The 27,867-nt window shown below is 30.5% G+C and overlaps 1 protein-coding gene across 2 annotated transcripts in view; it reads right to left on the reverse strand.

The window, feature by feature from the left end:
* LOC142329286 (uncharacterized) overlaps positions 1 to 8,096 on the reverse strand; it is a 365,502-nt gene extending 357,406 nt beyond the window's left edge. Inside the window, exon 1 of one of the 2 annotated variants that reach the window (XM_075373729.1) lies at positions 7,907 to 8,096. The gene's annotated coding sequence lies outside the window, so the exon portion shown is untranslated. Of the gene's footprint in view, positions 1 to 7,718; positions 7,806 to 7,906 lie in introns of those variants that run through there. The other variant, XM_075373730.1, reaches the window with a different exon arrangement.
* Between the last annotated feature and the right edge of the window lie 19,771 nt (positions 8,097 to 27,867).

A 27,867-nucleotide genomic window follows, 5' to 3' on the forward strand; every position in this document is an offset into this window, starting at 1 on the left:
GTGTTTCTGGGGGTTTGGGTTTCAATTAACCACAGGGATGGTCGAACTGAGACTGTACAAGACTACACTTCATTTACACTCATACACTTCATCCTCTGAAGTATTATCTGAACGGTAGTTACCGGAGGCTAAAACAGGAAAGAAAGAAGAGGTAATGTGGCAGCACTATTTTAATATATTTATTATTTATTGATTTAGTACTAATGATAATTTAGTACATTAATGATAGCTAAGGATGAAACATTAGCTATCATAAAAAACAGGATTTTATAACAAATATATAACTGCTTTTTCATAATGCTGAGCGCATTATGTATGATGGTGTTAATCATTATTGGTTTTCTATACTTAGAAGTATGTTTTTGTGAAGGTGATATTTTTAACTTTTGCACATGTAATCTTTTCTTTATATATATAAAACAGAGAATATATGTAAAAAAATAAAATGCTACAGACAAACTTGCAAACTTTTTTCCATTTGTTAACAGCTTTATATGAACAGTCTACTCTTGTATATCTAGCAATTACATGCAACTAAATCTTTTCGATTCGTCGTTTTCCTTTCGTCGAACGAAACGAATCTGCTTTTGCTAGTTAATTCGATTTTCAAATAACAATAATAATAATAGTAGTAGTAATAATAATAATAATAATAATAATGACAACAAGAAGTTCAGATAATGAGAAATGTTCGTAAAACATGAATTATTTATTTAAGGGGATTGGAGCTGAATACAAAATAATGATATCACAAACAAGGCCGATCTTATATAGAAGCTACTTATTTCTTATTTACTTTCTATAAATTCTTTTATTTATTTATAATACATATGTAATATAGTATATATAATGTTAAAGCAATACTCATGGAATTTAAAATATATTAAAACTTATACACTCTTGTCTCGTTTTATTCTTGAAGTTCTTGCCCTTACATAGTAAAAACATCTTATACGTGATATTTCTTTATTTTTATTTATTATTTTTTATTTAATTTTAAAATAAGCTAAAATTGTAAATTTCTATCATTATATATATATATATATATATATATATATATACTAGCCGGCCGGGGCTCCACCCCCTGGACCTTTGAGGCCCCTGAAGAGCCTCGTGAGCTGGTCGGTCCTTGCTTCGCTCGCCCGACCGGTCCCTGGACCTCGTAGTACTTGCTCGCAGCCTTGCCATTCCCATCTAACCAGAGGAATCCGCCCCCTCTACTACCCGCAGTTCTCGTTTCCCATCACGGTTATTAGAATAATAGTGATAGATAACAAATAAAGTATTCTAGCTTTATAGAAACCTGAAAAAGAACCAAATTACAAAAGACAATAATATGCTAGTAACTACGGTAACTAAAGTACAAGCACCTTTGACAAGATTGTGTTATTTCTAAGGCTAAGCCATTGGTCAATTGGTTTTCGCGTATGAAATAAGGTAATTATGTTATCTAAAAGTGATATGAAATAAAGGTAATTATGTTATCTAAAAGTGATATTGCGAAAACATTTATATTGTAGAAAACATTTTAGAATCCTATGAGATTCTGCAAAAAACCAGACATGTATTTTAGTTTGATATTACTTGCCATTTTTATAAGAAAATCTCAAATTTTACATTTTAGTGTCTAGATAGAACTAGACATGTATTTTAGTTTGATATTGCTTGTCATTTTTAAAAGAAAATCCCAAATTTTACATTTTAGTGTCTAGATAGAACTAGACATGTATTTTAGTTTGATCTACACACTAAATAAAACCTAAAGATTTCCTTTGAGATACTACAGAACCAGACACTCTTTTGAGATACTACAGAACCAGATATGTATTTAGTTTGATGATATTACTTTCCATTTTTATAAGAAAATCTCAAATTTTACATTTTAGTGTCTAGATAGAACTAGACATGTATTTTAGTTTGATATTTTAGTCCAAATTTTACATTTTAGACCCAAATTTTACATTTTAGACATGTATTTTAGTTTGATATTGCTTGTCATTTTTAAAAGAAAATCCCAAATTTTTCATTTTAGTGTGAAAAATCTTTTTCATTTTAGATAAAAATCTACACACTACATTTTTAGTATGTAGATAAAATAAAACCTAAAGATTTCCTTTGAGATACTAGATATGCATAACCAGATATGCATTTAGTTTGATTTAGCTTGTTATTTTTAAAAGAAAATCCCAAATTTTTCATTTTAGTGTGTAGATAAAATAAAACCTAAAGATTTCCTTTGAGATACTACAGAACCAGATATGTATTTAGTTTGATAATTCTGCTTGTCATTTTTAAAAGAAAATCCCAAATTTTACATTTTAGTGTGTAGATAAAATAAAACCTAAAGATTTCCTTTGAGATACTACAGAACCAGACGATACTACAGAACCAGATATGTATTTAGTAAATCCCAAATTTTACATTTTAGTGTGTAGATAAAATAAAACCTAAAGATTTCCTTTGAGATACTACAGAACCAGATATGTATTTAGTTTGATGATTCTGCTTGTCATTTTTAAAAGAAAATCCCAAATTTTACATTTTAGTGTGTAGATAAAATAAAATCTAAAGATTTCCTTTGTCTAGATAGAACCAGACATGTATTTTAATTTGATATAAAGAAAATCCCGAATTTTACATTTGTGTGTAGATAAAATAAAACCTAAAGATTTCCTTTGAGATACTAGACGATATAAAGAAAATCCCGAATTTTACATTTTAGTGTGTAGATAAAATAAAACCTAAAGATTTCCTTTGAGATACTAGACGATACTACAGAACCAGATATGCATTTAGTTTGATGATTCTGCTTGTCATTTTTAAAAGAAAATTCCAAATTTTACATTTTAGTGTGTAGATAAAATAAAACCTTTAGGTTTTATTTCCTTTTATTTCCTTTTAGATTTCCTTTGTCTAGATAGAACCAAATTTTAGTGTGTAGATAAAATAAAACCTAAAGATTTCCTTTGAGATACTAGACGATACTACAGAACCAGATATGCATTTAGTTTGATGATTCTGCTTGTCATTCTACACCCATTTAGTGTGTAGATAAAATAAAACCTAAAGATTTCCTTTGAGATACTACAGAACCAGACGATACTACAGAACCAGTTTGATGATTCTGCTTGTCATTTTTAAAAGAAAATCCCAAATTTTTCATTTAGTGTGTAGATAAAATAAAACCTAAAGATTTCCTTTGAGATACTACAAAACCAGACATTCCTTTGAGATTGAGATACTACTTTCCATTTTTATAAGAAAATCTCAAATTTTACATTTTAGTGTCTAGATAGAACCAGACATGTATTTGATATAAAGAAAATCCCGAATTTTACATTTTAGTGTGTAGTCCTAAAGATTTCCTGAATTTCATCCAAAATTGTCTTTTTTTTTTGTTTCCAGGATATTAATAGAATTTTTTTTACGTATTTTATTTAATTTTTTTTTATTTGAATCATTTTATTACAATTTTCCTGATGATAGATTTTAAATCGACTTTTGACTGCGGTTTTGGTTTGAAGTTGAAGGGGTTTGAATTTTACTATTTCTTAGTATATTGTTTTCTTTTACGAATATATTTTGTCTTTTTGACGTTAATATTTTTGATAATTTTTCTTTGGTTAGAAGAACTTTAAATAAATAAAGATGATAAAATAAAAAAATGCTTATTTTGAATTATTATATTTTCTAACAAAACGAACGTACAGTTTTTCTTCTTTTTTCAAGAATTCTATAAATATTAATAAATAAGATTTAGGATGTAAATTCAAATTGCATCTTTACAATATTATTTGTTATTAAAGCTAAATAATCTAAAAATTGATAAACTAAAATAATTTAAATTGACTTCTAAATATTAAATTCATAATTTTAGGTAAATTTTTATAAATTTTAAATACCGGTTGGAAGAGAAGAATGTTTGGATGAATAACGAAACGCGTTCAACTTGAAGTGAACTAAGCAAATGTATTTCATGAAGAATTCGAGTATACTGGTATCCAGGGGGGCGTAGCTCAGACCGGTTTGCATTTTATAATAATTATCTTGCATTGTTAAGTGTTATTGTATTTGTTAACTGGTTTAATTTATATACGCTGTTAAAAGAAGCTCTTTAAGTTGGTAGACGTTTGGTGTTAAAGGCGGTATTATCATCTTACTTGTTTTCATTATATTTTCTTTTTTTGTTATTTATTTTCATTTTTGAACATATATATATATAACATATATATATATATATATATATATATATATATATAACATATATATATATATTAACATATATACATATAATATATATATATATATATGTATTTGTATGGGAATGTAATGGAAATACCTCTTCACGTTCAGAAGTCAATATTGTCCATTGCCTCTTAAATTATATTTCTAACATTATAAGATTATTTTTAGCATTGTCTAATCCTTCCATAATTAGTTGCAGTAATAATTCTGAATTTTGTACGCCGACTTTTCACTTTATTTATTCAACTTTTTTTAAGATCTCACACCCTGGTCATATTAAAAATGATTCATACTCACTAACACAGCAGAATTGTCGACTTTGTGGACCGTTTTTTTATTTTTGTATACATGTATATTTGTTTTTTATTTTTTTGAGCTTGACGACATTACCTCTACTCTGAGGACGTGAATGTTTGGCACGCATTGCACATGGTCTTATTCATTCGTTAAATTTCTGGACTTTACTTTTTTTTGCATCCGAATAGAACTAAGAATAAATAAGGTTCATATAAAATTTTATGATCAACTGCCACAAAAAACTTGTGCATCACAGATATAAGTGGAGAGTAGGTTTTACGGTTTAGGATGGGATAATAATTCATTCTTTCTTTCCCCGTCATTAAAAAAAGATCTGCAGAACTCCACAATTTTTTTAATTAGGCTTCTAATATCAATCGTAAAATATTCTAAGCTAGAGTAGTAATCTAATTGTTTTAAATTTTTATTGTGCATCCCTTTTATTCATTTATGCTTTTTTATTTTAAAAATTCTATTAAATATTAATTTGAAAATTAGGCCACTTTAATTTTAAATAAGGCGTTTTTATTGTAACGGTTGTGAATAAAAAATAAATAGAAGTGTAATTCTTTATTATCATAGATATGTTACTAAAATTTCCAAGTGTTTATTTGTAGAAAAACAAAGTTTTTTAGAGACTTAAAATTACATAATCTGTAACGAAACTATAAACCTAACTGAAAGCTGAAAGCTAAAATCGTAAAAATAAAAAAAAATTAAATATTTTTTTCTAAATACGATTGATATCATTTTAAACAGTCACCAGCGAAAAGTCGATAATTTTATTGTATCATTTTATTTAAAAAAATAAAATGATTTTATTTTTAAAATAAAATTTTAACAAATTCACCACTTAAAAAGTTTTTTTACGCCTTATAATGTTTCAATACGAGCTCTGTTGGTCGCTCTGCAAACATCCAGCCGATAATCAACTTCTGCCCAGGTCTGCTGGGTCATCATAGGCGTAACTGTGGCAATAGCAGTAATCTTAAATGTTTTAATTTTAGGATGGGAATCTCAGGAACCTAATGAAATCATTGAATATGTCAGAGATACCCCAAAAATAAACGTGTGGTGCAGTTTGATGTCCAAACGTTTATATAGGCCAATCGTGTGATTGGCCTATTATTTTTCCATGAGCCATCACAGGGAATGTTTATTTATACAATTGTACGTTTTCTGACGAATTGAACAACAAAGTAACGTTGCTGTAATGTTTCAACAAGATGGTGCACCTCCACACTTCAGCCTATTGAGCCGATCCCGTGCTTTGGCCTCCGAGAGACCCAGATTTGACACCTGTAGAATCTTTTCTATAGTGTTGCGTTAAAAAGTTGTCTACAGTGAAACAACGGATCACCGTTGCTATTGCAACAGTTACGCCTGCGATGATCCAACGGACCTGGGCAGAAGTCCATTATCTGGTGGATGTTGAGCGACCAAACAGAACTCGTATTGAAACATTCTAAGGTGTAAAAAAACTTTTTAAGTGGTGAATTTGTTACTCGTTTGATTATTTCTAGTAGTTTCTGAGATACGATTATTTTAAATTAGTGTACCTTTTTCGATGACTGTATATAAATTTAAATGATACGCTAAAAGTAGCGCTGTATGAAAGATATGAGTGACAGTAAGCAGTTTTATTTTACTTCCTTGTATTAGAAGCATTACAAATAGTTATAGTTAGGAAGAGAATTAATTAAAAGAATTAAGTACAGACACAGTAGCTCAGAAATAAGATTATTATACACCTTACCACTATCCTTACATTTATTTTGAACATTTTTAGGAAGGTTTTGCTATACGGTTACGTTAAAATGATAAAAATATTACGTCGTATCGATAGTTTTTTTGCCTTAGCATGTAACATTTCTAAATATGTAACATTTTTAAATGTGTTTTTCATTTGATAACTGTATAGGTATTATTATTACTCAATAACTTTGTGTTTATTGTGTGTTTATTGTTTATAGTGTGTATTTATATAAATATGTACGTGTGCATGTAAGTTTAGTTATTGCAAGTTAATAATTTATTTAACTATTTTATACCATTTAACGTTTACGTTTGTTAATTACCTACCTATTAGTTTTGAATTTATTGACTTGACAATGTCGTTAACAATTAACTAATGCCCTACATTCGTGAAAAGAATAATAAATAGTCTAATAAAAATGTAATTCTTAACTACAGTACAGTACAAATAACCTCAACAGTATAAATAACTTAAGAGTACGAATTTATATCTGTCACATTCAGCTTGTATGATTTGTAAGCAAACCATTTTTATGTTTAATTTAATTAGTGATATTAGAGCTTGTATTAAGTAAAAAATGTGTTGTGGCTGATTGTAATGAATTTTGCGACCAATCTTAACCTCTCTGGTCGCAAAATTCATTACAATCAGCCACAACACATTTTTTACTTAATACAAGCTCTAATATCACTAATTAAATTAAACAAAGATTCAAAAAGTGTTGACGTAAATAAATTACACTACGTTTCTTGTAGGTTGCGTAATTGGTTGTATCAGTTATTAATTATTATTATTTTTTTTTTAAAAGAACTCTTAAATCTTTATTCGATTAAATCATCCGCATTATTTTATTCATAATGTTGTTATGTTATAATTCCTGACAAATATTTTTCACTATTTCTCATTGAGGGAGTCAAGAATACCGGTTAACATTTAGGCATTTATTTATATAGTTCACGGTTTACAGATATCAATATCAATCACTTGATAGTAATTAAGTTCGCTGACACTACGTACCATATGTTACTCTAATTTAGAAGATGCATTATTAAAATTTATTCGGCACCTGGTTGTTCTCAAATATATCAATTTTTTTCTGCTCTAAAATAAAAATATAATACTAAATAAACAAGTTTAAGAGTTTATTTATATTTTAATAATTAAATTAATTAGAAATGGATTCATTCTTATATAACAGTACAACTTAAAAATAATTTTACTTTCGTTTGGAGAACTAATAAATAGTTGTAACAGGTGATTTTATTAATTATTTTGAATTTTTCAACCGTATAAAAACTTTTATCTTTCTTGATAAGCTCTATGTTAACTGATGTAAAAATTGAAAGCTAATTCCGGAGAATACTATTATAAATATTTATAAATTAATTAACCGTTAACATAAAATATAAATTTTTATTACCAATAAGATAACCTTTATTTTTTGAAAGATTTATTTCTGGAAAATAATTATGTTGTTTTTGTTAACGCATAACTTCCAATTTTAAAAACGATTGTTCATAACCTAGTTTATAATAAATCAAGGTTATTTAATTTATCAATAAACAATTATACAGTATCGTACGGGTCACTGACTTTTTTAACACTTACTGAGTGTTGAAATGATGAAACTTTTTTTAAACAGAAGGTATCAGATAGGCAACCGCGAATCGGAAGCGGTGTCAAAAGCATTAAACACACAAAAGTACTCGCACAGTCCACTATCACTAGTCCAGTTGATCGTTCTCACATAGCTGCCGCAACCAACACAGCAAGACTGAACTCAGTACCGTGTACACAGAGCCGGGGGTCCGGGCAAACTAGTTCCAAGACTCGATGTGACGTCATCACAGTCGACTCTCAGAGGTGGCCGCCGGCCGGTAAAAACACTCCACTCTTCTACCATCAGTATGCCCCTCTCCATCGAATCCTCTCCGGCCACCGGTGTGGCGCGGTCGGCGCGGCGGCCACAGCGAAGGCAATGAAATGCAAGTCCTCCCCTCGTGATGTTCACCCTGCAGAGGTGATAATTGGTTCGGGTTAAGGGATCGGTGACAGGTCTATTGTCAGCTCCCACCGGGAGCCATTCGGACAGGTCGCTATACAGCGTACATTCGGTTTGGGACGCACCTTCATTTATTTCAGTCAGGTACGCCCTTAGCACCTCTCTCGATCAACTTTTATCATTGCTTTTTATTCTTCTTCTTTTCTTTTTCTTCCTCTTTTCATCTTCTTTCATGCCATCTCTTCCTAAAAAAGTCAACTTTTTTTTACCTGTATAAAAGAGAGAAAACGAGGTGTGTTGTAATACGATGTAAGGAGCCGACTGTTAAGCTATATAATACGGTGCTACATTATATTACACTTATGTACATACAAATAACGGTGCGAAACTATGCGGCTCCCTCTGTCATGTTTTGTGTTTAAAACATTTTTCTCAACAAGCCTTACTTTAAGAGACTCTAGTTCTCACGAATTTTGTGGTTTTCGTTTATTTGTGTGGTGTATATATCGGCTTTTTAATTACGTTAGGTGTTAAAGATAACTTTAAAAATATTTTTTAGATTGTATTTTATAAATAAAAATAACAGGTATATCATATTATATGTTTATGAGAATAGTAACAATATTTTAAGTAGTTAAATATTATTAAAAAAGCTTTCTATTAAAATAAAAACATGTCAAACTTTGTTACCTTGGAGTATTATTTAATAATATATTTACTAAATCTTAACTGGTATTCGAGCAAAGAAAGAAATTTATAATTTCTATTTTCAATGACTGTTTAATGATTGGTAATCTATTTTTATGCTTACAATTTAATAAAAATATGACAAAATTTCACAAATATGAAATTGTTTATGAATGAAATTTGGTACATCATCATTCACTTATCTTACAGTAACTCACCGAACCATTACTTGTGACGTTACATTAGTTGCGCCGACTTAGTTCACTTTGAAATTCACTCCTTCACTGACCTCCTCGCAGAATACTCTCTCTGACTGACATCAGACTAATTATATGAAAAATATACTTTTTTTAATGATTTAACCATAACTTTCTATAGAGCAGTTAGAGAGTCAGGTTTCCACTTAATTTTTATTATGGATTAGATTGCTGAGCTAAAATTTACGAACTATATATATTCCTTTGTTTCTAAACGAACAAATATGTGTTTGTTGTTTTCAAAAAAAAAATATACAATCAGATCATTTCTTTCCTTTTAAAGGTAATTTTTATGGTTTTGTTTACAGCTAGTGTATCAAAAATTATCATTGTTGTAAAATACAATATTTGATGTATGAGTTTCACTCGTTAGTGAATATGATATAAACAGTAATTTATCACAATTATAACTGCACATTAAACTACTTGAGCGTTCTACTCCATAAAAAGGACTTGATTCATAGAAAAAGTTTTTGTTTTATACTATCTGTTCCAGTCTTTTGTATGGCAAAAAAAAAAAAAAACATTGGAATTAATAAAAAATACATTTTTAAGAATAATGATATGAAAAAACGAGGGAATTGCTTCCAGGACTGAATGAATATCATCACCGCTTTGTGATGATAGGTTTAGCATACTGATTAATTAAGCAATATATTAGATTGTGTGGAAAAAAAATGATGAAGTAGCCAATTTGCATACGAAAATAACTATTATTTTCATATATATACATTTCTTTTTTCCCAGAAAAAAGCACAGAAATAATCAGAAGCGTAAGACAATTTTTTAAATTTTAGTGAAATTTAAATGTTAACTTAACGTAATTTAATTGGTTTCAAGATTTATTTAATACTATTTGTTGTACAGGTAAATTTAAGGTTTTTTGTTCAATTTCAGTAATATATATTTTAGACGTTATGTCGATCATCCTAAAACTAATGTATTGGTTTAGAACCTGATTTTAAAAATAAAAATATATTCCAATTGACTTAACAAGAGAATGTGAAGCTGACTTTGTTCGATACTAAACCGTTCTTGGTAGGCATCTGCGGCTTTCCTCATTAAGTACCAAACTGGGTAAAGTACAAAGTCTAATTAGTTAGTCAGTTACAATTTTTTAAAGAATAATTATATTAATTTTAAGTAATGTGTAAAAGTTTTCATTTATCTATGATAAAAAATCAAATCTTTTCATACTTTCTCCACTTCGTTACGATTTCAATAAGAAAATTTTATCATTTAAGCATGACTAAATAAAAAAATTATTTTGTTCCAGATGAATGGTCAAATGTTAATAAATTCAATTGAAGGACTACTTGTATTATTTCCAGTTATAATATTGTAACAAGACCAGTATATCAGACTGAGTAACGGATTTCTACCAATTAAGAAGAAAGTAGTAGAAAATATAATGGTAGGAATTAAAAAAGAGGCTAAAAGAAACTAAATTAAAAGAAGGGGATAAAAGTAAAGGTAACAGGCCCATTTAACAATCGTTTTTTGTAATACTGGCCACTGAGATACACCTAAACAAAAGTTGCTCCGTGAGAAGTTACCGGACCCAGGCTAGGAATGCATGGGAATGAAATGGCTCGGTCGATCGTTCTCACGTTCAACTGCGGTCTGGTCCTGCAGTTAAAATAGATAACAGTACAGATACTCCAAGGAAGACCAGTTAAAAATCAGTTCCGCGAGGAGAGTCTTCGATGTGAGTTCTGCGAATCAGTCCACGAGATGTCAGTCAGAGAGAGTATTCTGCGAGGAGGTCAGTGAAGGAGTGAATTTCAAACTGAACTAAGTCGGCGCAACTAATGTAACGTCACAAGTAATGGTTCGGTGAGTTACTGTAAGATAAGTGAAAGATAATGTACCAAATTTCATTCATAAACAATTTCATATTTGTGAACAGTAAATGTATTTGCTGTAAAGAACTTTATACTTGTTTTAACTATTGTACTGTTGTTGTTAATACAAGACTAGTGGTTAAAACTGTTAAGACTAGCGGTCATGCTTTTGTCAATGCGACTGAATTCTGGTTATCATTATTTATCTACCTCTGAATAAATCCTGACGATTACTTTAGATTCCATTTTGAATGTAATCTCTGTTCTATTATTATTATTATTATTGACATTTAATATTTTTATTGTTTACTGTTGCCATTATTGTCACTATTCTACTTATTTATGTAAGATGTTTTTTTACTGTCTTTTATTATTATTTATTTATTTATTTACTATTTTTCGTTATTTGTTTTATTATTGATTTGTCTTTTTATTCATGTTCAAAAACTCCACTCTTTCCAATAATTTACTGTTAATTTGACGTTATTTTATCTATAAATACAGCACATAGATGGTGAATGCTTTAAAAGACTTAATTGCTCGCCTTATAATAAAAATAAGCAATTACGCGACCGTTTATTTTCGATCAATTAAAAGTATTAATTATTTGACCAGTCCGAATACACCAAATTTACACCAATCATAAGAGATAATTAAATTAGTGGATCGCAGTCTTGAAACCGTGTTGGTCTAATCAATAGAACGTAATACTGATCGGAATTAGTATCGTTTCCCAACCAATAACAAAACCGCAATGATTCTATCAGTCATAAGATACTATAACTACAACAATTAAGAAAAACAGCAAGATTTCAAAATTACAGAATTATTTCTATCATTCTTAAACCAGTTTCTCAATAAGAGTGAATATATACCGCGATTCAAAAGTAAGTGCCGATCGGTAACAAAATGAGAACAGTTGAAAAATGAAAAATTTATTAATGGTTTGAAATACTTGCATATTTACTTTATCTTTCTACATAATCACCATCTCGTTCCAAAAACTTCTGATATCGTGAAATAAGTCACTTACTTATTGGAAGAGGTGGTATCACAAGACGCGAGATCAGAACTATAAGGGGATAATCAAAAATTTCCCATCCAAATTTTTGAATTAAACATTTTAAGGATGTGCATTATTGTGAAAATAATCCCTTATCTCAGCATTCCGCGACGTCGGTTTTGAATGCAACGACGCAGTTTAAAAAGTGTTTCACAATAAATTCGTGATGCGTTAGATGTTCCAGGTTCCATGAAATCAATCAAAGCACACCTTTTCGGTTCCAAAATATAGTTGCTAATTTTTTTCAAGAGTGGGCTTGTTAAAATTTTTTCGGCTTAGATGAAGCGGAATGATGATAGTGCATGGTCTATTGTTTTTTCTAAACATTGACGTACGAAATACATTTTTACAATATCGTCATCGGTGATATTGTAAAAAAATTTCTCTCTCTCTTGGTTAAAGTGTTCGAGAAAAGCACGTGAAGATGTCGTTCTGTGATCTTTGTGAGCACGTTAGCCTAGTGTCAGTCTTGATTCTCAATAATATTATCTTAAAATTAAAATTTTGGGAAATTTTAAAGAAAAAAGATTGCTAATCGTAAAGCGACGTTTCCTTACTTTACCATTACTAGTTACGGTAGGCCTATATGTTTCACACAATTGACAGTGAATTTCAGCAGCATTATGTTCTCTTTCGTTTACGGTGAATTTCAGCAGCATTATGTTCTCTTTCGTTTAGAAATCTAATCACTGATCGAATTTCACAATTGGTGGGATTTGTTATTACCGCCCTCATTATAAAACGCCGACTCGCAAAGCCAAACAACAGTGAACTGATGACAATGTGGCGATTATATTCCCAACTGACCGCTATTGCGCATGCGCAAACCAATTATTGTTGCCAATCGCTTTTTATAACTCATAGGCCCATATATATATATATTTTATAATTTATTACGATTCTAAAAAACAAATCCTCTGCCTTTGTAGGCAGTAAATAAGAACTCGGTTGAAGACCGGTAGTTTATGAAATTGCAGTTTTGTGAGGTGGTAATCGGAAGACCATACTTGTAATAAGGTAAAAAATAAACATGATTTTTATTATGATTTGCTTAACGGATAACAAAAATTTTGTTTTTTAAATATAAAAGGGCTTTTACTGATGAATAAGAACCATAAAGTGTTTAAATTAATGTTAAACAATTTACTATTATAGCTTTAAAGCTTACTATTAGTATCACAGACGAATAATTTATCTTCAAGTGTATTTTATGCAGTTTCAAGTTTCTGATTTTTATACTGAGATAATATTTTATTGAGATTATTAATATGAGGTGAAATTTCATTGCTAAGGTTTATTCCTTCTTAAATATTCAAACGAGTTTTTTTTTAGTTGACTATTTTTTTCGGACGCATATATATTTATGTTGTAAGCTAAATAATATATGTGTAAAATTACAATAATTTACGTAATTAAACATTTTTACTGGCCATGCACATCAAATACCTTTGGATAACTAAAAAAAATATTATAATTCCCAGAATCAGTTCTTTCAAAATATCAAGATTTGATTGGAAATATATTGAAACAATTTTCTTTTGTAGTAGGATTCTATAATCTATTCACTAATTATCAATATACAGCGTAATCAAGGTGACTTCTCACGTAGGCTTAATAGAATATTTTAATTATTTAATCTGTCTTATTATATCCGTAAACTTCATTTGTCTATTAGAATTATTTAAAATAAACTGAAGATGCTCGTCAAAACTAAAACTTTTATCAGATGTAAACTTCATGAGTTGTAAAGTTTGAAAATTATCAAAATATTCAATGTGCCTTCAAATAGCAGTTTATTAGGTAGATTTCATAAGAAAGCTACCTCACCTGTAATGGGTGCCATGATTCGACTTCCGGAAAATATCGACATATCTTCGCGTTCCACATTCTCCAGACCCCAAAACTACCGTCAGCTCAAAATTTTGTATATTATTATTTTATATATATATATTTCACTTTCTTGTGGACACGATAACTGCCGTAATTTTGCGCCAATCACTTTCAAATTGTTCCTTTGAAATAACTCGCCCCAAAATCTTGGTCGAGTTCGTTAACAGTCAAAATCGGACCATGGGGGTGGAAATGGGGAGGCTATTTCGAAAAAAACAAATTCAACTATTCTTTGGATAAAGGCCTAAAACTTAAGTAACGGTTTTGATATCACCAACCATTGGGCCAGGGGGTGAAAAAAATGGGGTTTTGTAGGTAAAAAAATCATATCTCCCTTAATAGGCACAGTATCGAATCGGTTTAAAGTGGTCGTTAGTCCTCTAAACATTACCTAAAACTTTTTGACTGAAACAATATTTGATGTGACCAACCCTTATGGCACGGGATGACCAAAATGTTGCTGGAATTGTAAGATGGGACTTATTAAACATATGAAGCATTTTTTCACATGCAACTATTGCTGTATTGAGTAAATTTGATGTTTCTCTTAACTTTAAGATGGAAATCTTTTCTATTCCTTACTTAGCATCGGTTAGCTCTACCTCCGTCTTCCGGCGTGCCGAAATGGATTTTTTTTTAGAAAGTAATATTGACTGAAATCTTAGGTAACCGTTTACTGAAAATATTTTTAATATGATGAATAAATTAAAAAGTGTGAAAGTGGTATGAAATTTGTCGGAATAATAGAGCGGACATGAGTAATGTAAATCACTTGATCATTATCAACGACTTGATGAAAAGAAAAAAATTACTATCAACCTTCCGATTCTGATTTAAAATTGAATTTTCATAATTTCCATAATATTTCTCGTGTATATTAGTGGAACACCACAACAAGACTGGAAATAGTTCTAGTATGTGCATGTATACATTGTGTGTGTGTGTGTGTGTGTGTTTGCTATTCATTAGTATTGTAATACCTAATAAAAAATAACGAGCTTTAGAACAACAGGTGGTCCCAGTTTACGCAATTAAACGGCTTAATTTTAAAATTAAAACAAAACTAAGACCATTACTACTGCTGTTACCGTGTCATTCACTGTATATTCTGTTATGTGTTAATTGTAAAAACCTAAACACAAATGTGTAGATGCGAATGTGTATGTTGTGAGACTAAGAAGTTTATTGCTATTTTTATACTTTTCATGTTGTCTGTTTCGCAAGGACTATTTTTTTAATTGGTTTAAAATTAATTATGTTTAATATATTAATGAGAAATTCTACAACAATGTGTTTTAGATTTTGTAGTTAAATATTTCCTGTATTTAATAATACTCAGCAGAATTAAAAAGATACCATTAATTTTTGGAACCGGTCTCTACAGTTTAGTTTTTTTTAATTAAAATCCTTTTTACGAAGTATCAAAGCAGTCCCCTAACGACGAAAAATTTCAAACAGATAAATTATGTCATAATAATCATTTCATCGGATTCTACATTATAATATTGCTTTCAATTCATCGTTATCATAAAGAGGAGTAATAAACGTATGAGATGACGTTTTGTCGATTGCTGATTGTCTTGAATATTTTATTTTACGGCTAAAAGATGAAGATAAAACGATTTCAAGTGGTTGAATTCATTTTATTTGTCTAATAGATTCTTTCACGAACTAATTATGATATATTTCTAAATCAACTCAAAAATAATTTAAGTTAAATTGAATTTTTAGGTCTATTCATAAAAGAGGGGATACGGTTATGCAAAAAATTGATTAACAGTTAATCGATCTCTACTGCCTATTATTATTTTTTCTTTGGGTTTATATATACCCCTCCCGGTGCCGAACCGCAATTAAGCATAACTCAGCTCCGAGAGGTGTCCTCGCCAACTCAACCTAACCAAGACCCATCCGGGTCTCGGTCGTAATAGTTGCGTGTCTCTAACCTGGTCCCCCGAAGGGGCCCCAGTCGGCTCTCGGTCTTAACAGCTCGAGAGCGACGTAGTCCTCATGTCTCAGCATTGTCGCCCATCCTGGCAAGCCCGGATGAACGACGACTTCACAGAAGGCTGTCCATTACCCACCCCTTCGCTACCTCGTCGTCTCTGCCTTTGTGCTGTAGTATCGTTGTTATGTATTCTGACACAACCCTGAATTTGTCGACCTCAGATAGCATGCTCGGTACAATCGTATTTACATCGAGGGATCCAGTTATTGTTCGCAAGTTGGCAGATGCTTCTTTCAACCAACTGCCTATTAGTTGGAATAGTTTATTTTAACTTAAATTTAAAAAAGGTAGACAACATTTCTTTAAAGTGTTTGTTATTGACTGCATATTAACAAATTTAATGATCTCTTTCCATTTTTATATAATTTTATGAGCTAATCAAATACAGATCGGCTAAAGAGATAGCCGATCGATACCGACTGGTTGGTTGGCTATAATCTATCAATTTAGAAAGGTTAATAGTCCTTTTTTATAAATATAATTGGGTCAAATCCATTTTAACTGTCTCTATTATTTTATTGAGCTTACCATGAAACCACAGAATTCTAAAAATCAACATAAATATTGAAACAGTTTCAAGGTTTGGTTTAAATAATAAACATTTGAAAGTAATTATTTTTTCTTTGTATTTCACCTGATTTTTATGTAAAAAGAGAATAAATAGTTACGATCCAGTTGTAAGGAATTTTAATGCAGAGAAGCATTACTTGAGAATCGGATTGATATTGGAATCCAGTTGTCAGGAATCTAATCTATCGCTGCAGATGATGAAATAATGACTTTAAAATTTTGTTAAAATATTTTTCGTTTGAATTTTATTTTTATTGATGTTTATCGAAGAATATGGCCTTTACCATAACTTGCTTGCTTTAATTTCTCTATCCTATTATCTTATTTTAAACTGGATTTTTTTAAACAAAAATATTATGATGTGATTGATAGGTATCTATTTTCATCTATCAATTTTAGTACAATGATAATGTTAAAAATAATAAATTTTAATATTATATATTATTTAACAAGGCAGTTGAAAGGAAAACCTTAGTCACTTATTCGTGTCACAATAAACAAGATTGATAATCACTATATCGTACCACTTAATGAAACAATAAAATAGAAAACTGTACGATTAAATGCTTTTTATCACTATCTGCTTTTCCAAAGTTTACGAGTATGTGCCGATAAAATTTTGTTGTAATCAAAATCATTACCAAAAATCGTATAGCTTTTCTTAAGTATAACATAATTGATGCGTCAGATTTACTAGGAAAAGCGAGGAGTGAGGTGGTTTCCTGTTGCCTTTTTCATTAAAAGAACATGTTAAATCCATCGAAAAACCGGAAAACTGCCATGAAAAAATAAAACTATTCTATACCGTCTCTATATGGAAAGTACATTGTTTATGCCATCTACACAAATTAAAACTTCAAAAATTCTTATACAAAATAAAGACTAATATGAAAGAAAATGACGATTATTGTAATTGTTAAGTAATCTTTGAGATAAAATTAAGAATATTCTATAATAAGAATTCTTCTTGCCTAGTTTATAATTGTGGGATTTGTTTTCAGTAATGAAAAAAAATTGAGTCTAGACTTCGCGGCACTCAGTACTATATCATATAGCACATAATAATTTTAATAAATAATAATTACTTTTTTTATAACAACTTTGTTATTAAAAATCAGGTTTTTTTAGATTATATTACGTTTTTAAATTATTCGAAAATAAAGAAATTGTCTTTAAATTTTACCATAAATATTAAAGAAAAATTATAGTATATTATATATTTTTGTTAGGTTATAATTTATTCGTTGTTTTCATATTTAATGAAAATAAACATGTTTCTAGCACAACGTGACTTGTCAGGAATCTGTATAGTGAGATATTAGTGGCGGTAATTTTGTTGGTCAAACACTATAATCTGTTAAATATTTAACTTGAAAAATACGTATTAGTTAAATATTTAAGAGCCCTATACTCAATCTGTTAACAAAAACTATTTTTCTTTCTGCTGTAGGACAAATTATATAAATACATATATTTATTAAATTAAAAGAATTTTGACTTTCTTGTACAAAGTATTGTGATCGTAAAAATTTTCGGTTTTCAACGGAAATATCCATTTTGACCATCCCTGAAACCATTTTGACTAGTTCAGCGTGACGTCTGGACGTACGTATATACTCGCATAACTCAAAAACGATTAACCGTAGAATATCGAAATTTTGTATTTAGGACTGTTAGTTGTGCACCTCCCCTTTTTATTGCAATTGATTGGACCAAAATTCTCAACAAAAAAAATTAGATTTTGGACTTTTCTTAACTCCAGTTATAACCACTCATTGAGAGCTTTTCAAGAATTTATCATAAGTGGTACTTATTTTCACTGGTTCCAGAGTTATAGCCAAATAAAATTTTAATTAATGAAATCCTTGGATCTTACAAGGGGAAGGCATATCGGTTTGAATCCAACTTCATTTCCTTTTTTTTAATATATTATTAATAATTATTAACCTGTGATAGTAAAAAAAATTTACAATAATTCAGTAATAACAAAAAAGAGAAAAAAAATTATTAAAGAATTGGAGGATCGTATCTCACTTGGAAATGAAATAAGTTTAAATGAAGTGCAGCAATAAATTTTTATGTAATTTAAGGCGTACAACGAAATCATGTGGTGTTCACGTCAGATTTTTATTTTTCGTGGGGTTATTTGGAAAACTTATTTATTTAGATTTTATAAATATACATCACATGTATAACTGAGTAATAGTCAAAGAAAGGATTATTTTATTGTCATTGTATAAGTCCATTAATATTTGTACGAGTAATTTTGTAACTAACATTATTTATGTAATTACAGTATTTGTTCAATTAATTAGGTCTGTTTATTAATTTAAGTTTTTGAACTGCAGATCAGCGTTTTAACCCGACGGGTTGGTCTAGTGGTGAACGCGTCTTTGCAAATCAGCTGATTTGGAAGTCGAGAGTACTAACGTTCAAATTCTAGTCAAGACTACACTTATACATATCCTCCTCATTCATCCTCTGAAGTGATTCCCGGAAGCTAAACGGGAAAAATGTTCAGGCGTTTTAAAATTAAGATCCGTTGACCACTTATTTAAAAGCCTTCTCAATGTGATCCCATTTTAAAAAAAATATATATTTTACATAATTTCTGAAGTGTAGTGAAATGTAAAAGTAAACCTTATGTACGTTGTTTTCATGCTTTCAACGGTGTAGGGTTATTTAAAATTATTAACGTTATTCGGATTTCACTATGTTACTCAATATTTGTGGTTTAATAACATGCATAATTAACCAATTTTAAAGTTTATTTTAGCATGATTTTAATAATTTAGCTTTAAAATTCTGAAAAATAGTCAAAAATTAAGTTTAAGTCTACACTGTTGTGCTTTTTTTTAAATATTTAGTAATTTTAGGTTCTTAATTCGGTTCCCGGTCATGCTTGAACTTCAAATTTTACAATATTCATCTTTCTGGGTATTTATAATTGGAGTAATACTTGTAATTAGGAGAGATGGGATCAGTCGAGGGAAGGAAACATGAAACCACAGGTTTATCCCGGTTCTCCAGAGATAACTGATCCGCAAACACGGGGAAATGGGGTACGAGTTGACTCAGTCTCTTATCGATCACAGGTGTGCTCAGATCCACCGCGGAGATTGTGATTACTGTGGGGAGGAGAATACCGCAGAACACACGGTTTTCTTGGTCGATCGGTTCCTGCTGCGTAAGGTAGCATGCAGAAGAGAATTCGGCATGCTTACCTGAGAGAATCCCATTGGGATTCCTAATCAAGCGATCGTGGCCTGTGGTGTTCACGATGTTAGTTATGATTATCCAGACAGTAATGGCGGAAGAAGTGCAGGAGTGAGGATTTCCTCCTGAATCTTTCTTGGAGCTGTGTTCATATCAAAGCAGAACCCCGGCCCCAAGGTTGAGAAACCAAAAAAATAAAAATAAAATAATAAATAAATAAATAAAATACTTGTAATTATTTAAATCAATTTTCACGATTTTTATGTTGAATTTTTTTAATAATATATTAGAAAGGAAAGAGTAAATAAATTGTACCGACCTTATGAAGAATTTTTATATATATTGCCAAATCCATGAGTTCAATATGTTTTGTATCACTAAAAAAGCCCATTACTGGTTTGGGTTTTATTAATCCACTTGGCCGTTCTGTTAAACTAAAAATTAAACATATATATAATAATTACAATAAATTGTATAACAATAAAAATAAATTACTTTTATTCGTTTTCATAGTTACGGTATTAAAAATAAAAAAGAGATAATAATATTTAACCAAATATAAGTTATCAATTGATAGTATTTCAATTAGGATGTTTTTTTTTATTGTCGTTTTTTTATTATTTTCTTGAATTATTGAGTTATACTTTATAGTGATTAGGGTTCCGTAATTTGCAAACCAGACGGTACTACAATAATTAATATTTCATTTTTACGGTTAAGATTCTATTTTTTTAAATTTAACTAACTCATCTTTAGAAGGTTAGTTAGGTTAACTAAGCTAACCTATAATTGCTCTGTTTGGGAACTGTTATGGATTAGCCTTCAGGTAATTTAATTGAAAACAACAATACATTGATAGATTCGTCTACAAATGTTCATACAGACAGAAAAAGAGAACCTTTGATATGTTTGAGTAGGGATCCTAGAAAATCCCTATCCCTAATCCCTAATTAATTTGTTATTATTAGGCAACATTGTGGACAATATCAGTGACTTCATCGATGACATGAGTGACATTTTTGGATGTGGTGAGCATATCAAGGACCCGCGGACGGATTCCTTCCTATGGCAGATTATCCCAATTTTTCGCAAACCAAAATTATCATATCCTCCAAGTACAAATAAATTGCCTTTATTGAATCATTTTGAGTACCTTCCAATTGAAAATACTAAGCTTGTTACTCCCCGCCAATAATCCTTTACGGAATAAAGGATTTGAGAATAAAGAATAAAAACTATATGATTTATTTGAGGCGGCTGTGGACAAATCTGACTGTAGTGTGTGGGTAATAAGCAGTAAACAGCTTCAGGTAATTTCAAAGGATGTAGATGTCGAGGACAAGTTCTAAGAAGGCAAACCTGCACAAGGAAGGATGAACAGGCGTTCCGTAAACACCTTCATTATTCAATTACAATAGATGTTATAAGGAAGGACATTGAGAGCCATGAAGAGAGGGTCCGGAGTATTGTTAACGCCAGTCGTCGAATGACGAAAGAACCTCTGCCAACCTTCTTTGTCAACCTTGAACGGGAGAATAACAGTAAGGAGATCTAAGACCTAAAGTATATTGAGCTTTGAAACATCATGGAGGTCTTCTGGGATAGCACAATGTACAATGTCAGCAATACGGAAACAATTGCATGCAGCCATAAGAAGTGTAAAGTGTGCAGGTGGATATAGAAACGTGGACTGTGCCAAGTAGGATAACACTACTCCGGCAACATGTGCTCTCTGCCATTCGGATAATCCTGCAAATTTAAGGGATATAGAATGTACAGGGAGATCTTAGAACGGAAGGTGAAGCAAAGAGTCACTTATGTGAGGAAAAATACTCCAAGATCGCAAGCGGGAACATTTAACATCAATAAAAATAACTTAACTCTTTGAATCAGAGATCGAAAGAGCACTCGAAAGTTCATTTTTCAGATCTTCCCCAATCTTATGCCGCGGTTACAGATAACAGCAACTTTGTTGATTTTGGTGGTATAGAACGAATAGATAACCTAGCTGCTAAAAATGAATTCTTAGTACCACAAATCGGTAGTCTGATAAACCTCTGACGAAAGTTATTACCAAGATTTGTTAATGGCGAGGTCTATAATAATTATGACCTGGGGTGCCAATTGGCTAGTGAGTCGAAGGGAGGAATTGAAAGCAATGATAATTACGGAATTTTTAAACGTCATACTAATTTCCGAAACGCACTTTACTGACGGTAACTATTTCTGTGTTAGAGGTTACAAAGTCTACATCACTAATCATTCGGATGGTAGAACACATGGTGGCACTGCGGTTCTGATTAAGAAGGCATCCCTTCTTTCTTTTACCTGTTTAGCCTCCGGGAAGTACCGTTCAGGTATTACTTCGGAAGATGAATGAGGTTGATATATATGAGTGTAAATGAAGTGTAGTCTTTACAGTCTCAGTTCGACAATTCCCGAGATGTATGGTTAATTGAAACTCAACCACCAAAGAACACCGGTATCCACCACGATCTAGAAGGCATCACCTGTTTTCAGGTTTTAGCACCTAGTCGCATATTCAAGCGACCTCGATTGAAATATTGGACTGGCTTGGACTAATCATATTGTCACATTTGGTCTTCGTTTTATTGTGGGGGTTGACTGGAATGCAGAGAACGTTTTGGATAATAGTGAAAATATAAGAAGACTGAAGAGGTTACTTGTATTCGATCTACAGGCTGTTGAGCGTTGAATATCATCCTGTGTCATTATATGTCATTCTGTATCATTTGTATTCTTTTTTTCATGTATGATTTCTGATAATTTTATTATTACTCATTTGCTTGTTCTGTTTAATTTATTGTTTTCAACCATTTAATTTTTTTGTTCTCAATACCTACGTTATGTTATTGTACTACACTGGTTAAACGTTTATATTATCTTTGGAGGTAATACCAATATGATTCGCTTCACACTTAATAAATTCAAGAGTATAAAAATAATTTTTTCAAACGCTAACTTATATTTTCTGTAAGCGTTTGTTTTTTCATAAAGTCTAATAAAAAAGTGAATAAGTTACATTCTATTTGCAGTATTCTTAAAATTTTGGTAAAATTTAATTTTTTTTATATATAATAATAAATGGTTCCTTAATAGAGTTGTCTTTCTTAAAAATGATTTACACAGAAGTATTTCTTTTCCTTACAAAAAGAAAATATAAAATTTTAAGAAATTTGCCATTTGAAAAAAATCGTTTCTGAAATTGTTCAGTATGTCAAATATTCTCCTACAATCATAAAAGTTTTATCATTTATCATGCAAATATTTCCAGTTTATCTTTATCTTTAAATCTTTATGGAATTAGCATCATCCTTAAAGAAGATTCAGCGAAAGTCTTAAAAAATGTGGATGAAGTCATATTGTTTCTCACATCAGTAACAGTAATTCCTACAAATATATTTAGTGCGTTCGGAAAGTTGTTGTGCACTGGAATTATGGAAGTGTTTTAGGAAGCTTCTTAATTATTACTTTGTATTTTTATTTAAAACAACTGGAATAGATTATTAAAGGTGATGAAAATGACCTCCTCCAACATCAATACAACACTGCACCCGTTTCTATTTGTTTTCAAACAATTTATCCAGTTGATGTACTGGAATATCTCGTACGTATGCTGTTATTGCGGATTTTAGTTGGTCAATCATGCGTGGTACGTTGCGATACACTGCTTGTTTCGCTGCCCCCGTAGAAAGAAATCTGAGGGAGTCAGATTAGGCGATTATCCTGGATACAAACAATTTCCCCCCGAAGCTTTAGGTTCTTCAAAAATAAACTTCTAGTCTCGTTTTTCAGTTAATATTTTGATGCAATTGCAAATGATATCGCAATTTTTATCCTTTTAACGCCGATAAAGAAACCCTTGCCCCAGAACTTCAAATGGGAATGATTGATTTGCAGGGTAGCGATATTTTTAAAGAAAAAAAAAATTAGTCATCATTGCTGGAATTTTATAAGAGTCTTCTACTCATAGAGTTTGTTCAGTTGCATACATTTTCTCGTGGCATTTTTTCAGCTTTCGGCACTACTCATTTGTGTGAAATATTCATCTGTGTGAAAAAACATTCTCAAAAATGGAATATACAAAAAATATTAACATATTCAAATTTACTGATGAGTATTTGAAATCGCTGCTTGGAAGAGGGTGGAAATGCATTTACGCATGGAATGTCAGGCTCTCATTGGTGGATTTATCCAACCGCCATAAGCAGACTACCGATTAAAACCACCCTTTTTTCTACCAGGAATCAACCCGGAACCGTTTGAAACATTACTTCAGACCGAGTCTTCCTATCCTAACCTGAAAAGACTTAATTTTCACCTGGCTCAGGACTATGCAGGTCGACCCACCGGCTTGGTCTAGTGGTGAACGCGTCTTCCCAAATCAGCTGATTTGGAAGTCGAGAGTTCCAGCGTTCAAGTCCTAGTAAAGCCAGTTATTTTTACACGGATTTGAATACTAGATAGTGGATACTGGTGTTCATTGGTGGTTGGGGTTCAATTAATCACACATCTCAGGAATGGTCGAACTGAGAATGTACAAGACTATACTTCATTTACACTCATACATATCATTCTCATTCATCCTCTGAAGTATTATCTGAACGGTAGTTACCGGAGGCTAAACAGGAAAAAGAGAGGACTATGCAGGTCGTTGTTTTACATATCCAAATTAACTGATCAGCATTTGAAGTCGCTGCTGATAATTTCCACTAGTAAACTTCATCCTCAACTGCAAGAAAATGTCAGTGGAAAGTTACAGCTTCATAGATATCATTAATCATAATTGTAATGTTTAATTTCATTATGGAGATTACTTATGTACGTCACTTATTGTAAGTTTTGGGGATAAATTTCATACCATTAATTATAGTTAAAATGTTCAATTTCATTGTTCATATAAGTTATTGTATTTCTTAATTGCACGTTAAATAAAAACATCTGATTATTATTCCGTATGATTTACTTACAATTTAGATAATTTTACATTGTAATCAAAATAAACTATGCCGGGCTCGATACCGAGCATTTCCGCGGGCCAGACATGTTTTAAGATAAGTTTATACTTTAAACAACCTTATGATATATGCTACAAGCTTAATCGCATGTTTAGAGTATTGGTGTTACAAATTACTGCTTCGGTATCTTTTATTTATTTATTATTATTTCTTTTTGTTGGGTTGTTGAATTGACCGAAATATTTTATAAAAATAGTTAAAATATTACTGAGATTATGTCCATCTAATCGTTTAATGGATTTGTGAAATATACCATTCTACAACACATTGTACAATATTTTCCGCAAATGTCCCTAATTGGAATCTGTAATATCCTTAAGTTGGATATTATAGGAAAGCTTAAAATACGATCAACACTTATAAGATAAGGATAAATTATAATTAACACATTAAAATAATATATATTATTATTTTTATTAGTCTAATTTTTTCATTATACATATTTTAATCGGAAACCTCAAAGAAATTTAAACAAAGAATTAAGAAAGAACTTAAGTTGATAAAAAAACACCTTTATTGATAGGGCTTATATGTATTAAGAGTATATACGTTTTAGTGAAACACGTTTTAACTGATAATTCTTTTTTTCACATTTTTACTAATTTTTTTGAGTACCATTAAGTTATATTTTAATCAAACCGTATAACAGTGAAGAAGAAAAAAAATGCTTTTTAAACCGGTCTATAAGGTTCCAATAAATAATGGCTCAGTTACGAGAAAAAGATATAAAGATATATGTATATATATGGTTTATAAAAGAACTACGTATAAGAGATTTCTTTTATTTATGGGATACATTTTATAAAATTGCAACGTGTTTTTATCATAATGCCACGCATTCTACCTTTAAAATTCTAACGTTCTATACTTAAATAACTAATACAGTTGTGATACGGATGTTTAGGGCACACACTTCATTGTAGTGAATCACTCTGTCACGTCAAAAAAATAGCTTACAAGTTTTATGTTCATTTATAGGTATGAAGAAAAGAAAAATATTTGATGGTGCAACTATTTTTTGTGTTATATCGTTTCTCTCACCAGGGAGTCTAAACGATTTTTATTCATCAACGTAGAATTTTATCACAGAAGGCGGTACTGGTATATTTAATTTTATTTTTAAAAATCACCCAATTATTGGTTCAGTATAATTTATTATTTTCTTTTTGTTTCGTATAGTTTTAAAAGGATTGGTTTTACCCGATATGCATCCTTGCATCAGGTTGGGCATTTTATTCAGCGATCGACTATGAGACACGATTTCCTGAATAAAATTGTATGGAGAGTCATAACTCAAAATTGCACCTGTCTTTCTATCTAGCTAATATTTACCTAAAATCTTCAAAAAGTTTCCTTGATATAAATAAATAAGATGGAACAGGAATGAGAACAAGAAACGGGCGCTTCACCAAAAGATTTGTTTCACGACCGCTTCTGGTTAATAGGAACCATTCCGTGTATTTTTTATTCTTTGAATCTCTAAGTACCTATCCCCAGTATGAGAGCATCGTAAGATGGTTACGTATTTAGTGCTGCTAGTTATTGGGAATCCACCCTGTTTATAGTTAATTCCTTGGGATATCCACATATCGATCCCTAGGATAAGAGCAGCAAAGGATATATACGGCTATAAAATTTTATTAATAAATTCCACGGTAAATTGAACGTATCTGATTGGATTGAACTTTTGACTTTTTTAAACTTGAGATAGTTTTATGATGTAAATTATTTTTTTTTCTTCCGCTTATGGAATATCATCCGGTGCCGTACGATTCATCATAGAATGTCATCACCATTCATTTTTCTCCATAATTTTATCCACTTTTACATACAGCTTCCTATAATAATAACCTTTTACTGACCTCTCCAAGAAAAGTACGGAATAACATTTCTGTTGCATGGTGGTAGTGGGAGGTGAAAATGAATTTTCTTTACGTTTTAAAGTATGAGGTTTACGAAAATAGCATTCATTTAAATTGTGATTTCCTTATATAATTATTTAATATATGCCTATGTATAAAGGTTTAAGGCTAGAAAATTTCCAAAACTATTAGATCAATTTCACTGAAATCTAGATAGGCTATAAAAATCTAGATACGGTCGAAATCTCCAAAACAACTAGATCAATTTCATTGAAAGAAATTTAGAGAGGATGTAAAAATCTAGATATAGTCCAAAATTTCCAAAACTACTCGATCATTTTCATTGAAATTTAGATACGCTCTAGTAGTGTATCTGAAGTTGTACATGTGGAAATTTTTTAAAATTGGTTGAATCGTTTTTGAGTTACGCTCAATTTAAGTCGCAATAATTTCAGCAGGGCAAATTGGAAGCGTGGTTCGTTAGTCGTTATGACGCGAATTGAAACGTTGACGTTTCTTTATCTGCAGTATCTGTTGTTAGCAATATTGTTTGGCCTAATGTTGATTGTGTATTGGTATATTTTTTATATGCGATTATGAATTTAAACTATATATTTTTGTGTAGTCTACTTGTTAATCGAACGTATGCTGTACTCTGAAACATCAGTACGTTTCTGACTGTGAAATAGGAGGGCGTCAGAATTATTGACTTATGATTTTCTTGTAACATTATATTTAAATAATTTCTTTTATTATTTACATTTTAAATAGTTTTATTTTATTACAATTTACTTCTTGATTATTTACTTATTTCTGTTTCTTATTTATTTCTTAATTCGTTTTCTTTGTAAAATATTACATTAGAATGATGAGTTGACACTTTTTCAAATGGAAACAAAAAAAAAATTAGAAAAGTCGGTCTTCTTGCGCATACCTTTCCCTAACCTAGCTAACCTTTCCTTGGTATTTTAATCTAAATCTCTTCCCATTAATAATCCTGTTTAAAATTTTCCGTGCTGTTCTTTATTTTCTCATTCTTTTAACAAGCTCAAATCACCTTAGTGTCTCCTTATCTTCTCTCACCCAATTTTTCTCTATTCTAATAATTTTCATGTCATTCTTGCGATAAAT

Source organism: Lycorma delicatula, chromosome 8 (assembly GCF_047948215.1).
Source record: "Lycorma delicatula isolate Av1 chromosome 8, ASM4794821v1, whole genome shotgun sequence".
Classification (NCBI taxonomy): Eukaryota; Metazoa; Arthropoda; class Insecta; order Hemiptera; family Fulgoridae; genus Lycorma; species Lycorma delicatula.